The sequence below is a fragment of the Lactuca virosa genome, chromosome 1 (assembly GCF_052849685.1).
Source record: "Lactuca virosa cultivar CGN04683 chromosome 1, Lactuca_virosa_CGN04683_v6, whole genome shotgun sequence".
NCBI classification, from domain to species: Eukaryota; Viridiplantae; Streptophyta; class Magnoliopsida; order Asterales; family Asteraceae; genus Lactuca; species Lactuca virosa.
In genome coordinates this window covers 248,785,113-248,803,104 of record NC_136426.1, presented here as the reverse complement: position 1 = coordinate 248,803,104, position 17,992 = coordinate 248,785,113, and positions in this window count along the sequence as shown.

Below are 17,992 nucleotides of genomic sequence, written 5' to 3'. Positions count from 1 at the left end.
ATGGGATGGTTTTACTTTCCCATCCTTGACATCTTGCAAGTACTTTGGGCAGTTTCGCTTCGAGTGCCCCTTATTTTGACAGTAGAAGCATTCAGCATCCTTAGGGATGGCAGAAGGAGTGATAGAACCACCTTTGGTTCCAGATGAGGAGCCTTCAAGGGACTTTCCCTTGGTACCCTTCGAAGGGTGCTTCCTCTTCTTCCCTTTGCCTTGCCCGATAGCCAAAACAGGGGTAGTAGTAGGAGTAGGAGTAGCAACCGACTTACTCTTAAGACCACTTTCGGCAGTCTTCAGAAGTCCTTGAAGCTTACTGAGTGTGACTTCCTCCTTGTTCATGTGGTATGTCATACAAAATTGATCATAACACGATGGCAAGGAGTGCAAAATGATATCAATTGCCAACTCCTCAGGGAAGTTCACATTCAGTTTCATTAGACGGTCCACATACCTTTGCATTTTCTGCATGTGGCTCGTGATTGGTTCGCTATCCTTCATACGGGTAGTGATCATGGAGGAGATTATTTCATACCGCTCTTGACGAGCACTCTGATGGTACCTTTCCATCAGATCCTGATGCATCTCAAAAGGGTAATAGTCCTCATAGGACTTTTGGAGTTCAGCTGTCATGGTGGCCATCATGATGCATGCCACCTTGGTGGCATCTCTTTCATGTGCCTGATACTCAGCGACCTCCTCAGGAGTAGCAGTGGACTCATCAAGCTCCTTTAGCTCCTTATCGAGGACATATTCCTTGTCCTCGTAACGAGTAACCATCCTGATGTTCCGGATCCAATCCATGAAGTTGGAACCATCAAAGATGACCCTCCCACAAAGGTTCATGAGGGAAAAGGAGCCAGTAGGGTTAGAGCCCGAAGCTTTGTTGTTGGAAGACATCTGAAAAGAAGAAAACAAGTCTAGATTAGATATATCGAATCCTTAATAATACACCCAAATGTAATATTAAGGCTAGGATCCAACACAATATATTATAACTTAGAAGAGGGATGCCGTAATCTAAGCTATAATATATTTGAAGGTAGGTGAATGACGATTCACCAATTTCCACCATGAAAACGAAATGAATTATTAGGTTTAATTGGTTTTTGAAATTCTTAGATTCTTTTGAGATTCATTGAACTTTTCAATGGCATGTTTCAATCTCGATTGTGCCCTTCAAGTTTTGTGACTGGGATGCCGAGGATCACAAAACAAGGTGTGAATAACCATGCAAATTCACTTGGTACCCTTAATATTATCACCTAATCAATGTGCCGGTTAACCACACACGCTCCACCGATCTATGATAAACATTAAGTCACCCTTCGTGATCCTTACTAGTCCAAGTTAGTGTGCCGGTTAACCACACACGCTCCACCAACGACTTGGTAAGGTACAAAGTGTGAATTTCATGGGTTAGCACCATATTCACATTTTCCTAAAGTAACTAAGATTGGGAATTTATAAGAGGTTTAGTTACTTTATTATATTCATCATACTTTTAATGAGAATTTATAAGTCCTTGTCCTACCCGTTCGGCTAATGACCCTCCACCAGTCAAGCAAGCGGTGGGTGAGAGTGGACACCCATTAAGTTGCCATTTTATAGGCAACAACCTTATACCCACCTTATAGACTGGCTTCGTGAATGAGGCGTACTAGCGGTAAGACGACTTTAATCTTATACATATATATAATAATTAACCATTAATGTTATAAACAGTATAAGGGTTGAATTTTAACTTTTTAAAACTCTAAGGGTTTGGAATTAAAGTATATTAAAGTGTGTGTAACTTTACAAATTCCAAAACTTGAGGACAAGTTTTGAAACTATTCAAAACTTTTCATTTCATAACTTATGAATTAAAGGTTCATAAAAATGAAGACTCTTCATTTCCATGTAACTTATGTGTTTTAAGTGTGTGTTTAAAAGAAGTGACCTTTGGATATCCATAACTTGAGGACAAATTATGGACTCCATTAAAACACATAAATGATCAAGAATTAATCCTAAACAATTCAGCAAATAATTCCTATCATCTTCTAAATTCATAAGAACATGAACATGATCATCAAAGTTTCAAGAATTATATGAACACATACAAAGCATGAAATTTTGATATAAGCTATTGTAAATGGATTAGAACAACCATTACACCAACTAAAACAAGTTTTAAAACACCAAAACAGTTTAGGGTAATGTTTCTAGTCCATTTCCAGCAGCAAAAGTCGAAAATCTGCATTCTGAGGCTCCTACTCGCCGAGTGCACGAACCTACTCGCCGAGTAGGATGAGTTTACTCATGAACTCGGCGAGTCCCCCCATGGACTCGGCGAGTTCATCAGGCAGACAGCAAAATTCGACTTTTTCACTATTTTGCATCAAGTATCAAACAAACAAAACCAGTCTCTGATACCACTGTTGGGTTTTGAGCATTCTAACACTTCCTAAGTGTACATGCAACCCTATTAAACCTTGGATCTATGTTTGTCTAAGATACATGCAAAATATTATTTTCCAAGGTTTATAACCTATCTAGCATGGCATGGGGTACTTTTAACCATAAAAGAACTAGATGAATTACATACCTTTTGTTGATTGTTGATTCCTTGGAGTTTGAGAGCCAAGCACCAATAATGTGAATGCCTCAAATGGAAATCACAAATCACCACAAACTTGGAAAATGTATGAGAGAGTATACTAACTCTTGATTTTGGCCACCACACTTACACACACATTAGTCTCTTTTTCATGCAACATAAGCTTGTTTATATAGTGTACATGGTTAGGGTGAAACCCTAATAACCCATGTCTTTTCCTCTTCCAAGGATCCATGGGTAAAAGCTCCATGGATCATCCTTGGACTTCCATATAAACTTAGCCCATTCCAAATGAGTGTTAGCCCACACCATATAAATATAATAGCCCATGATTTAATTAGTCTTCCTTTTAATCACTAAATTAATTCATAATTAATTCAAGATTAAAACTAATTAGCTAACATGACTTTATATTAATATATTATAACTTATAATATATTAATAAATCGTAAGTATACAACTCTCATAAAATTATCCATAACTAGTTTGGGTGAAGTGCAACCCAAATGGACCATGCCGGGTCGGGTCAAGTATATACCAAATAAGTTATGGACTTAGACATCTTATCCAACAGCTCCCTCCCGGGGTCTTCCATGCAATAACACACGGCGGGTTCCTTGCTTAACTCATCAACTCGCTGAGTCACCCGAAGGACTCGTCGAGTTCCTTGGTGTGTACGGTCGTACACCTATGACCGTAAACCCTTGGCCGAACACTCTTGGTCGTACACTAGAAAACCTTCTCGACTTGCCGAGTCTCTTGCACAACTTGTCGAATCCCTATTAGTCCTTCATGTTTACGGCCTCTTCCAGTGGGACTCAAGGCCCCAAACTTCAGATCTATACTCTACTAGTGAAGATAACATGTAAAGTTGCAAACTTTACGCGCATACAAGGCCTCACATGGCCATAACACCAAAACTAACCCTCAAATAAGGTTTTCATACATGGAGAGAGGATAAGATTAATAAAAGATGCAACTTTATGATACTTGGGACCTAAGAAGGTCCAGATCTGGAACCATATCCTTGTGATATGTCCAGATCCAAGCTTGCTTCCATTTCCTTCAAGGATGGCCATAATTTTCCAAAAAGAAATCTAAGAAACTTCAGCTGAAAGAACAGATCAGTACCTCAAACAGATGCCCAACATGAAAAGGATGCCTGATCTAGTGATTCTCCATTGGTACTTCCTCTTGAGGCTTGGAAATCTCCCCAAAATCCCAAAGATAAGCTCCCAAATGCTCCCACTTCATACTCCAGCGAGTTTGCGGTCGTAAACAGCCTTCTATGGTGTTAAGGGAGTCTACTAGGGTTTATAATGATGTTTATATAGGGAGCAAACTCCAAAATTAGGGTTTTCATTAAACAGCTCAGGCTCGTCGAGTCGAGCCTTCCGACTCACCGAGTCACTTCGAATCCGCGTCCAAGATACACGACCCTACTCGACGAGTTGGACTCCCAACTCGCCGAGTCCATGCACAAAACCCTTATAAATTATAAATGACCTCAAAAACCAGAAACAGGTGTTACAAATTATGTTGTTAATAAAATATTGTGCAGCTTTTTTTTAAATTACATAATAATATTGTAAGAAATTACTTTAATGTACTGTTGAAATGTTTTATATTTGGAATGTGAATAGAGTACCTTATGAATATTTTTATCTTTATCATGTTTTAAAAAAGAATCAAATCGGAATCATTTATTTTTATCAATGATCCCTAATATCAAGCCTTTTAATTTGCATAGAATCCGTTTTCATCCCTATTTCTTTTCTATGTCAGTTTATAATATTTTATTTTTTCAACTTTCAAAGCATATAGAAACACTATCGAAATTTCTTAGTTATGGGCGATCAACTACCAGAGGCCAATAATCATATTTACGAGGAACATTATTTGGCTAGTGATGATGAAAATGGAATTGAAGATTTCGATTTTCCTGATAATGATACACTATATAATGGCGGATTTCACATAGGAGAAAGCAGTACTCCTTATTTAGGTGAGTTTTTGAATTATTTGTTTAATTTTTCATTGTATGTCAGATTTGATATTGTAACAAACATGTTTAATATTAATTGTTAATATTTTCGTTGATGAACATACAGAGGACGCAAATCATGAAGAAGACAAAAATCAGGTCGTTGATGAAGATACAGAGGTTAATATTGATTTCAGTGAAGGTATTAAATTCAATTCAGGATATTGAAATTTTTACAGAATAATAAAATTCTTTCAGAATAATATTTATAGAATTCTTTCAGAATAATTTTGTATTCGCTATGTTGAAACAGGACAACCTCATGTTACACATGATTACGTTTCTCCTGGTGGAACGTTGTATTGGACCCCGATTGTTTCAGACGATATCAAACTAAAAGTTACATCAAAATTTGATTCATATGGTGAAGCAGTAACAATGTACAGAAACTATGCATTAGAATCTGGTTTTGATGACAGGCTTGGAAGAGTAAAAAAACGAAAAACAGGATTATTACAAATAGACATCTTGTATGCAATCGGGAAGGTAATCCAAATACTAGTAAAGTAGATACTCTGGACATTCAGCATAATAAGACTCAAAGAAGGAAAAATTTATTTAGGAGGAATTGTAAGGCGAAAGTTGTTTTAGAAATAATTCCCGGTACTCTTAGATATGTCGTGACTGATTTTGTCGAGCAACATAATCACGAGTTGTTTAGCAAGGGCAATATGTACTTATCTCGTTCAAAGAGAAAACTTGATTATTCCCAGGAATTTTTCATTCATAACTTGCCAAAACAAAATATTGGTCCTGTAAAAGCACATAGACTGTATAGTGCTCTTCAGGTCGGTCCTTCGGTTCGAGGTGGATTGGTTTCTGATTTCAAGAATGCTAGGAGAAATCTTAATTGTTACATAGGTGGGAGGGATGCGAAATTCCTTGTTGACAAGATGAATGACAGGAAGAAAAATGTCTCATCATTTACTTTTGAGTATAAAGTGTTGAACAAAAAATTGAATGCTCTATTCTGGGTTGACAAAACCGCAAAGTATAACTATAATTCGTTCGGATACGTTGTATCGCTCGATGCCACATTTAGCATTAATAAGTATTTCTAACCTTTAATACTTTTACAATAACTATTTCATTGTTTTCAGTTATGTATACTAATTTTTTTTAACATAGGTATGATATGGTTTTTGTTCCGTTCACTGGCATTGATAACCACAAAAAATGTGTAACATTTGGTGCTGGACTTTTAAGTAAAGAAGATGGAGTTTCTTATGAATGGTTGCTTAGAGCTTTTTTGAAAGCTTTTAGAAAACAACCTCAATTGGTTATATCTGACCAAGATCCAACTTTGAAAAAAGCTATAGATAATGTTTTCTCGTTGGCACATCATAGGTTATGTATGTGGCATATAACAAAGAAGTTGCCAAATAAGGTATGTATCGAAAGACTATTATCCTTATTTTTTGTCATGAGTCTACAATGATTTTCTCATATTCTAATAGAATAAATTGCATTAACTTTTTTATTTTACTCATCCTCATTAAATTTCAATTTATACAGATTTTATCAATTGAAGATGCAGCCACCAATCAAAATTTTCGAAAGCGTTTTCACTCTATAATTTGGAATTCTAATCTGGAACCACATGACTTCGAGAATGTATGGCGTATGATGTTGGAAGAGTTTAAAATTATAGATAACAGTTGGATGAATACCATGTAAGGTTTGAGAAGATTTTGGATCCCCGCATTTTTCAAGCACATTCCAATGTCTGGTCTTATGCGAACTACATCACTGTCTGAAAGTCAGAATTGGTCAGTTCGAACCACCACATTAACCGGTTCTTATCTTATCATGTTTATGATGACATTTGATTCAGTCATGGAACGACAAAGACATAATCAAATTCTCAATGATTTTAATACTGCCACCATTTTTCCTAAATTCATTACCCGTAGTCCGAATGAACCTCATGCTTCAAAGGTATATACGCGCAAGACTTTTTATCAGGTTCAGAAAGAGATATCAAGAGTTGAAGATAATTGTTTCCAAAAGAATGTGATATCTTCCAACGGTGTTGACACAATTATTGTTTTGGAGAAAAAAACAACATAACTACTAGGCAAACGAATGATGTCGATGTGATGACAAAGACGAGGAATACAATTACGATTGTCTTATAAGGGATACTTAATACACGGTATATTTTTTCACATTAATTGTCATTTTATCATTTGAATTTAAACACTAAATATTTACAAGTTAAACATTCTCACTAATCATCTTATATATTCCAGGTCACACACTCAACCAAAGATGGTTCATTCAAATGTACTTGTATGCATTTTGAACATGTAGGGATCTTATGCAGACACATATTCTGTGTGTTTAAGTTTTATGGCATTGAATAAATTCCTGAAAAGTACATTTTGAAACGTTGGCGTAGGGATGTTATTCCAACAGAATTACTGAAAAGACGCTTCAATAGTTATTTTGACGATTCTAATTCCGACATGACTGCTATTGATATTTTTTCAACTGTTGACCGTTGTGTGTCTTTTTTGAGCCATGATGTAGCTAAGTTAAAGTTATACCTTGACGAGCAAAATAAGTTGAAAAAAAATTTCGTAGACGATTGTCCAAATCATGATCGACCGACCAGAGCAGAACAGTTCAAGAAGCTTCTAGGCGTGGTAGTTCCTCATGTAGTATCTGATGTTAGTGACATTCAGAATCCTTCAGATATTCGTAACAAAGGCTGCGACAGTCGTGGGAAAAGATTAAAATCTACAAAAGAGATGATTGAGAAAGAAAGCTCGAAACCTAAGAGAAAGTGTGCAACATGTGAACTGATGGTTCATCATGACAAAAGAAATTGTCCTTTAAAGAACGTCCAGAAATAATTCCCTTTTTATGTTATTTTAATAGTTTTAGTAAAATTTCATTTCATTTTAATTTTGTCGGTTCACATTCAATGTTATCTTTTATGTCGTTTAATAAAGTATTCACCTTGATTGGTAGTGACGATGCCATTGTCAATGTATCTAACAATATTTATCTTTTTTTTATTACTTAAAAATAATCATATAACAAAATACAAATATTCATTCCATCAATTCTATAAATTCATTCTTTTCCTTACTTACAGCAAGTTATACAACTTTTTTCAATCATTTTAAGATTGATTTTCATTTTAACAAAAATGTTTTATTGCTTAGTACAGTATACAAACAATGTGTACAATTTATATACAAGTATTTATTATACCATATTTACTTTCAAAAAGCCTATATATTTCGTAAATATAATCATTCCAACAAAATTTTATATCTAAATATACATTTTCCATCTACATCCAATTTATATACACGTATTCTTTATAACAAATTTGCATTTTTCTGAATTATACATTTACACACACATATTTAATTTAAAAAAGGGTACATTATACCAAAATATACATTTCTCATCTACATCAAATTAATAGAAAATAAAAACTATAACATATTCTTCTAGAATCATAACAACATAAAATATTCTATCTGCATCAAAAAACTGTAAAAACAGCTTAGGCACACAACATATGAAATCGACGAAATTGACTTCATATTTCCTAAACATATCCATTCTAAAAGAATTTTATATTTTGATTTTTTATGCATTATACATTTACACACACATATTTAATTTCAAAAAGGGTACATTATACCTAAAGATACATTTGTCATCTACATCCAATTAATAGAAAATAAAAAACTATAACATATTCTTCCAGAATCATAACATTTACAATATTCTATCAGCATGAAAAAACTGTAAAAAACAGTCCATTCACATAACATCTGACCATTTATTACAAAACATACATCAACACATACATTATTAACAACAAGCTAGAATTATATTTAAAAATCTTCATAATTTAATACTAAATTTTATTAGTAAACAGCCCATCAAAAACTTAGTATTAAACTACTTCCCATGCTAACAGAATTGCTTATCACAATTCACAACATCATAATCCAGAATTTAAACAATGCATCAACACAACCTTTATACCAAAATTAACATTCCATTAGAAGATATAAGCTTACATACTGATAACAATACTTCAAAACATATGACAGACAAAGTACTTTTTCAAACATCTAACATAAAGCAGAATCGTGTTTGAACAACCACAAAAAAAAGTTCAGATCATGCCATGTCAATATTTATCTTAAAAAAAACCAAACTACCACTTCAAATTCTTACATACGACCTTTTGCTTTTCTTTTTTTCTTCCTATTTTCAGCTGACTGTTGAAGAATCATATTTTGTTCCAAAATATCCAGCTTACGAAACGCTTCAAAATCTTTAACTATCATACTCTTAAACTTATTGAACTCAGTTGTCAACAATCTTGTCATGTATTTCGTTCATAACTTAATTATAGCACTCACATCACCAGGCATTTTACCTGTAAGACCACACTCCCAACGCCCTTCATTTTCCCCTATGTAACTTTCCATATGCCACATGAGGTAGATTCCACAATATGTTCCAGATTTTTCTACTTGCCAAGATATGTTCATTACCCGTCCCGCCTTAAAAGTCAAGGCTTTTGCCATTGGATGATGTTCTGATGTCAAGTAGTTGCAAAACAGTTTTTTCTGTCATTAAATACAAGAAATACATCATACATATTCTTATAACAATCTTTAGAATGAAAACCTAGTGCTCAGAATTTTTTTGATTATCTTACCTCCAGGTTTGGTATCATGCCATATTTCCTTTCCAAAGTTCCTGTTCTCTTCACATGATCTACTATGTAGTATAAACTTGATCTCAGATCAAAGATGAGTAAGTAATACTTCTCATCATCAACTATTGGGAAGAAAACCTTGTACACATTAAAAAAAGAAGTTAATTTAATATTAAGTGATGCAACAAATTTTACATTTACTAAATAAACTTACAAGTGCAACATCTCTAAAACTTGGCTTGACATCAAATTTCTTAATGTAGATTCGCAATAGAGTAGCAAAAAGCCTACATTTCAGATCTTCCGACTTTAATTCATTCAATATCTCTTCTGTCTGTAAAAACCCACATCAACAACAAAATTAATTCTACAAAAATAAATTTGAATTTAAATTAATTTAAAAAATAAATTCATACCACAATAGTTGTATCGAAGAAAAATCTTGAAAGCGATGATTTATCCTTGTAGTTCTCCATTTTATTTAAAAACGCACCCCAACAATCAATTACTTTAGAATGCAAAAACATTACTTGATTGAATTGATATGCAAAACTCTGGTGCAACAAATGACCTGTTCCAATGTCCCAAATCTCATCCCTGTAACAAAAATTATATATAAAATTAATCTAAATACATTCAAATTTATATTCTACAAATAAGAATAAGTGACTCATATATACGAACCCATCATCTCTATTAGATGCAAAAACTGAATTGCATATCCCTGTTTCATCCTTAGTCAGTTTATCCCCAACCTTAACAATTCTTTCAATATAAGGGGAATGAAATATTTTTTCCTTTTTAGGGATACGTTTTTCCCTTTTGTCATTATCATCATCTTCTGCATCATTATCAACAGCTTCTCCTATATTTTTTCCAACCACATTATCCCCACCCATTCCTGACATTAGCTTTTTCCTTCTATAAACCTGTAACTTAGTTTCATCCAACAACTTAATCATTTCCTCATTCACCCCAGGAAGTCGATGAAACTGACTTATTGTTAAAGAATTGGTATCAACAGGTGTATTATAATTGACTTCTGTTTCTACATTAACTTCAGTAACTATCAATCCTCTAACAGGTGAACTATTTCCTTCACCGCCATCACCTACATCATTCATATTTAACTCATTACTATGAGTTGGTTGTACATTGATTGCGCGAAAACACATTGGTAACTCGATGTTATAAAACGTGCTTTTGTGTATGATTCAACAAGTAGTAGAACAAGCCATATGAGTCGAAGTTTATCCATTCCTTTTACCTTCGGGATAAAAGCGATATCTGTGGGCCCCTCGATGATTTAGTGATGACAAATGTAAGTGCTCGGTCGGGCCTGGACTGATTTGATTTGTTCAATTAGTCAGTCGTCATAAATCGGAAATCGGGAAACAACAAATGGATAGAGAGAATGATTTATAATCCACGTCTCAGTCCATATGATATCTAGAATGGAGGAATATATGATCCCTTATCTAATGGACAAGTCATTGACGAAATCAGAGTTCAGTTACAACGTCAGAGTTCGACAGCGGCTTTTGAGAGCTACGATTGCCAGTTGGTTTCTGAAGTCATACGCAATAATAGTTTTAGACTTATCCAAGTGGGAGACTGTTGGATTAGTGTCTAAGTCCATAACTATAATTGGTAAGACTTGACCCGACTCGGCATGGTCCATTTGGGTTGCATGGCATCATGCATTTGGATAGACTAAAATGAGAGAAATAACACTTAAGGTTTATTAATATATTATAAGTTCTAATATATTAATAAGATTATTTAATTAGTATTGATCAATAATTAATCTAGAATTAATTAAGTGATCAAAAGAAGACTAATTAAATATATGGGTTGATTGTGTAAATCATCCATACTTGTATACTGGACTAAGACTCCATGGATTATCAAGTTGGGCTAAAACCCATAGGATGCTCTATGGATGCTCCATGGTGTATTTGAACCCATGGATCCAAGGAAATGGAAATCCATGACAATTAGGGTTTACCCTAATTGTGACACTATATAAAGATCATATTCTTGGGAAAAATCGGCCACAAGTGTGTGAATGAAAGGGCAAGCCGATTTCATGAAGTATCATTTCTCTCTAAGTCCTTACAAGTGCATATGATGTTGTGTGAACCATTTGAGGTGTCACACTTGGGGCACTAGGCTCTCGAGCTACATGGAGTCAAGCCACATCAACAAGGTATGTATTTCTATCTAGTTTATTACCCAAGTATCAATGTTTTGTATGCTAGTTAGGGTAATACCTTGGATATTCATATTTGCATGTATAATAGAGAAAACATAGATCCAAGGTATTTAGGGTTGCATGTACACTTAGGAGTGTTAGAATGCTCAAAACCCAACAGTGGTATCAGAGCCTAGGCTTGTTTTCAATTATACTTGATGCAAAGTGCTGAAAAATGCTGAAAAAAATCGATTTTCGGGCTGTCTGGGCACTGGACTCGCCGAGTCCACTGATGAACTCGCCGAGTCCATGAGGAAACGCATCCTACTCGTCGAGTAGGTTCGTACACTCGACGAGTAGGACCCCCTGACAACATATTTTCGACTTTTAAGGCTGGAATTGAACTAGAATCATTACCCTAAGCTGTTTTTGAACCTATAAACCTGTTTTTGATGTGGTAATGTTCATTCTAATCCAATTTGAAAGATAATTATCAATAGACTCATGTTTTGTATTAGTTTAATGGTTAGGTTAATTTCATGAAAAAGTTTGATTAGTATTATCTTGTTCTTATGAGTTGCTTAGATTAATAGGAAAAGTTATGTGAAAAATGTGTTTTCAATCCAAGTTAATCTAAGAGTTGGTTCTAAAATGTGTTTTTGTAACTTGTCCTCAAGTTATATGAAAAGTCAGATTTAAGATTCATAAAACTCATAAAGTTTTCCATAAGTTATGAATAAGGAAGAGTCATATTCTTTTAATAGTTTAAAGTCTTCCATAACTTGTCCTCAAGTTATGGAACTTGAAGAGTCTTTTAATTAAAACTACTTTAAACACATAAGTTATGGAATTGAAAAGTTTTTGAATAGTTCAAAACTTTCCCTCAAGTTTTGGAATTGGAAAAGTTTTCTTTCATGAATACTTTAATTCCAAATTAAGCCCTTATGATTTTAAAAGTTAAAATTCAACCCTTATACTTTATAATATTATAATTATAAGTTAATAATATTTATATATATATATATATATATATATATATATATATATATATATATATATGTATAAGAGTAAAGTCGTTTTACCGTTAGTAGGCCTCATTCACGAAGCCGGTCTATAAGGGGGTATAAGGTTACTGCATATAAAATGGTAGTTTGATGGGTGTCCACTCTCACCCACCGCTTCGTTGACTAGTGGAGGGTCGTTAGCCGAACGGGTAGGACAAGGACTATAATTCCCCCTTCATTAAAAGTATTAATGATAAATACTAAGTAACTAAACCTTTTATAAATTCCCAATCTTAGTTACTTAGGAAAATGTGAATAAGGTGTAACCCATGAAATTACACTTTGCACTTTGCTTAAATCGGTTAGTGGAGCGTGTGTGGTTTACCGGCACACTAGCTTGATTTAACAAGGTAGGCAAAGGGTTTCTTAAAGTTTATCATAGGTCGGTGGAGCGTGTGTGGTTTACCGGCACATCGGTTAGGTGATAAACATTTAAGAGTACCAAGTAATTTGCATGGTTACTTCACACCTTGTTTTGTGATCCTCGGCATCCCAGTCACAAAACATGAAGGGCACACTCGAGATTGAAACATGGCATTGAAAATTTCAATGAATCTCAAAAGATCTAGGAGTTTCAAATCCAATTAAAACCTAATAAATTATTTCGTTTTTCATGGTGGAAATTGGTGAATCGTCATTCACCTACCTTCAAATATTCTATAGCTTGGATTACGGCATCCCTCTTCCAAGGTATAAAATATTGTGTTGGGTCTGTAACATCCTGAAATTTCAGAAGTTCAATGAAGGGCCAAAAGTGTAAATAAAAGAAGGGACTCGACGAGTAGGTCCGCTTACTCGCCGAGTCGGAGCGGGATTTTGTCGTAGGTTTAAGCGGCCAACTCGCCGAGTCGGCGGCTAGGACTCGACGAGTTGGTGCTGAAGAGAGAAAACCCTAATCTTAGGGTTTGCACCCTATATAAAGAACATTATATCCTTCCCTCAGCCCCCTTGCTACCTTGAGAGTTCCAGCAAACCCTAGTTCGTGTGAAACACCATTGATTGAGGAGAGTGGAGCTTGGAAGAAGATTTTGGTGTAAAAAGCTTGAGGAGATATAGGCTAGCATCAAGGGGCTTGTGTAGATCCAGAATCTACATTAGTTGGGCACATCTCAGAGGTAAGAAGCCCTTATCCTAAGCTATTTCCTTTTTAGATTCATCCATGGTGGTTCTTTGGGGTTCCTTAGCTTGTTTGTGATCCATTTCGGATTAGAGGCTAGATCTGAGGTTGCAACTCCGGATCTAGGTTAGTTTTGGGCTATGAAAGCATAAAGCACCATCCTTTGGGATTATTGAGGGGATCCTTTGTCTTGAACCCAAGCCCTAGAGTAATTTGGACCTTTAACTCCTTGGTTTCACGTAAAGTTTGCAACTTTACGTAGGGGTTATGCCCTAGAAGGGTGGATCTACAGTTTGGAACCCCTGCATGGCTCGAAAAGCCTCTGTATGGATTAAGAACTGAAGAGACTCGGCGAGTCACATGGGTGAACTCGACGAGTTGTATGAACATGTGCATGGACTCGGCGAGTTGAAGAACAACTCGGCGAGTCTGTTGAAGATTGCCTTGGACTTGGCGAGTCTGTTCTGGACTCGGCGAGTCTGGGTGCAGAACCCCAATCTTTCTGGTTAAACCTCGAAGCAGTGAGTCGGGAGGTGACTCGGTGAGATGAGTAGGATGGGACTCGGAGATCGTTGGACTCGACGAGTCAACGGGTTGACTCGGCGAGTAGAGTCAGTTATGAAGGTTGACTTTGACTGAGGACTTTGACTTTGACCAAGAGTTGACTAGTTTGTTTTCCAAGGGTATTATGGTAATTTTGGTATTTATGGAATTGGTTCTTTGGTAGTGTTCTGTGGTGGAGATCGTGTCGGTGGTCGGAGCAGCTTGGTCTTATCTTTTCAGTCGGCAATTGCAGGTGAGTTATCCTCACTATATCGACAGGGTCTACGACACCAAGGCCGACCCTTTATCGGATGGAAATCCGGGTAGTGTTTGTTATGTTATTGCTTTGCTAGATCTGTGTCCTGGTATTTAGGATGGTGTTATGTTAGTGACCTGGTTAAGGTCGGTACCCGGTATATAGGGTAATGTTATGCTAGCGACCGGTTAGGTCGGAATCCTGGTTAGGATGTTGATATGCTATGTGATCTGTTAGACTGATAGTCTGGTTAAGGATTTGTTATGTGATTGATTGTTTTATGTGCACATGGTTGTTTGACGGGGGTTGGGTTGAGGCGGGTCCTGCTTTGTGCTGAAGGCCAACATACCCAGGGCGGACCGGATATTCCGAAGGCCCAGCGAGCGGTCCGGATAGGCTGAAGGCCCCAAGAGGGCGGACCAGACGTGCCGAGGCTCGGAGAGTGGACCAGGCCGACTGAAGGCCCGGTGCGGGCGGACCAGTCATACTGTAGACTCAGAGAGTGGACCAGGTGGATTGAAGGCCCGGTGCGGGCGGACCAATCACACTATAGACTCGACGTACATGGCTAGACTCGAAGGGTGGACCAGGTGGACTGAAGGCCCGGTGCAGTCGGACCAGTCACACAGTAGACCCGATGTGCATGGCTGTTCTGTATTGTGATATGTTATGAGTATGTTTATGTGTAGTTGGTATTTTGGGGGTAACTCACTAAGCTTTCGGGCTTACAGTTTCAGTGTATTGTTTCAGGTACTTCAGGAGATCGTGGCAAGGCGAAGGCGTGATCGTACCGCTCCTCATGTTTTATGATTTATATGATATGGTTCTGGGGCATACTCTGATGTTTAAACTATTTTGAGAACGAATTGTATGAACGTAATGGTTTTTGAATGATTTAAAATGTTTTAAATTGGCTCAAATTTTATGGGTGTTACAAGTTGGTATCAGAGCCTTGGTTTGAGTGAATTGGAGGAACACTCGTGTAACTCCAGTCTCAAATCAAGGAAAGGATTTTCAAAAGGATTTTTCAAAAGGTTTTCAAAATAAGTAAAGGAGGATGCAGGGTGTACGATCAGCCGAAGTCAGTAAGTAGACCCCAAAATACCATACAAGTTATTTGATATTATGTGATATGTTAGAACAACATGCTAGTAATAAGATAGGGATCCTCAGGACTCGTATGATAGAATTGCCTGATCTTTGATGCCTTATCTTATGTAGAGTACCTCAATTGATTGTTTATGACTCTTTCGCGTGTGAACTAACTATTGGGTGAATACTCTAAGTCACATGCTACATGGGTTAAATGGTCTTAGGGTAAGGGATTTGGTCCTGCTGCGCAGCTCTTGTCTGAGTCCAACCGTCGTGGGGTTAAATCTTTTAGTCTAAGATTGTTTAAGTCGTGTGGTATGTGATTGTATTCATGCAATAGTTAACTGGCACCAATGGAGGGTCGTGTGGCAGTTGGTGGATGGGTGGGTAGTGAGAGGCCGGGAGGCCAGTTATGAGATATTTAGCATTCCTCTAGGAGTGAGGATTTATCGATCGCTATGTATATGTATATTGTAGGGTGTTGTGGTGATACTTGAGACAAATATGGGTAGGTGTGGAAGGTAGTATGGGCCCGTACTACTGAAAGTACAGGACCCATACGCGTATCAAGGAAGTCACAACTCTCTAGGGTATCGGTTATGAGATAGTTCCCCGAGTGAATATGTGATGTGTCTAAGGGTCTCATTGGTGTATTGCAGTATGGCGATTACGAGACGTTTCGGGGCAGGATCCGGTTCGGGATCAGGATCAGGAGAGGGTGGTCAGGATGGGTCAGTACCACCCGAGGTCATTGGTCAGATGAGTACGGACGAGTTGGATGCCAGGATTCGTGAGATCCTGCATGATGAGGTTGCTGCTATGTTCCGGGCCGAATTGCCGGAGATGTTTGGGTCGATCAAGACTGCCATGGTTGAGTACTTTGATGAGCGCTATGCAGCTCTTGCGGAGGCGGCTGCCGCGGCAGCTACAGCGGCTGTAGCAGTGGCAGGGGGAGGAACCGGTTGAGGTTTTCAGTATCGGGACTTCGATAATACGAAGCCGCCTACTTTCGATGGAGTTCAGGATCTGATCGTTGCTATGAGATGGTTGTCAGACGTGGAGGGTTGTTTCTTCACGTGTTCATGCCCTACGGATCAGAGGGTGAGGTGTGCTCTGAACCTTTTGAGGCTCGGGGCGAAGGATTTGTGGAGGTTAACTACGGGATCTTATTCTGATGCGCAGCGGGCTGCGGTTACTTGGGATCAGTTCCGGGAGATGTTCAACACTCGTTATGTTCCACGGGTTGAGAGAGAGAGGTTGGCTCAGGAGTTCCTGGAGCTGAAGCAGGATTCAGAGTTAGTGACGGAGATCACCAGGATGTTCACTGAGAGGGCGATGTTTTGCCCGGAGTTTGCTTCGGAGCAGGCTCAGATGTCCCGATATCTGAGTATGCTCAAGAGGGACATCAGGCAGTTTGTGTCCACGCATAGATGTGATACCTTGTTAGAGTTGCAGGAGGCCGCCAGGCGGCGGGATTTAGAGATGGAGTTACAGTTGCGAGAGCAGAGGCAGGCTCCGGTGCAGTCGCAGCCGGTGCCGAAACGGTCCAAAACCGTTGACTTTAGGGTTGGAGGTCAGAGTAGCCACACTTGTGAGAAGTGTGGGAAGGGTCATGCCGGAGTTTGTAGGTCCGGTGGTGCGTGTTGCAAGTGTGGGAAAGAGGGACATTATGCGAGGGACTGCCGTCAGTTATCATTGTCATCAGGTGGGACACTTGAGGGTCAACTGTCCACAGCTTACTGCAAGACCGGTGCAGGCTCCAGCACCGGCCACTTTGAGGATTACTGGCAGGGGTCAGGGTGGAGCTGAGCCTCCGAGGGCTCAGGGACGCGCATTCCAGCTTACAGCAGAGGAGGTCAGGACAGAGCCAGATGCAGCTACGGGTATGTTTCCATTTTGTTATCTTGTTATTGGTGTGGTATTGTAAATCTATCTGCATTGTTCCGCATGTTTCGTAGTATGATTGAGGACCTTAGTAGTTAGGAGTTGTAGTTGGTTAGCGTTCAGGAGGATTCTTGGTCGAAAGATAAGATTTATGATCTTGTTGCTAGGAATAGCAACTGCGATGCGAGAAGTGTTCAGTTGAGGTTCTAACTTCCTTGGAGTTCGGGTGTGCGATGGCGGAAGGGTTATTCGGTGAAGGTTACTCACTCCTGAGGGAGTCAGTTCATGGTTAAAGGGGAATATATGGAGTGAGGGCGATTGAACTATGCCGGTGTTGGACAATGGTGATTAGTAGTCGGTGCACTAAGTGGGGGAGAATTGGAAAATTCTCCGGTGAAAACAGCAAGTATTCAGTGTTGGTTAGCTGCTTAGATTTATCAGTGTTGTTAGCCGAGAGTGTGGCATGATTGGAGCAAGTGATAGACAAGTGGGGCAGGGAACAG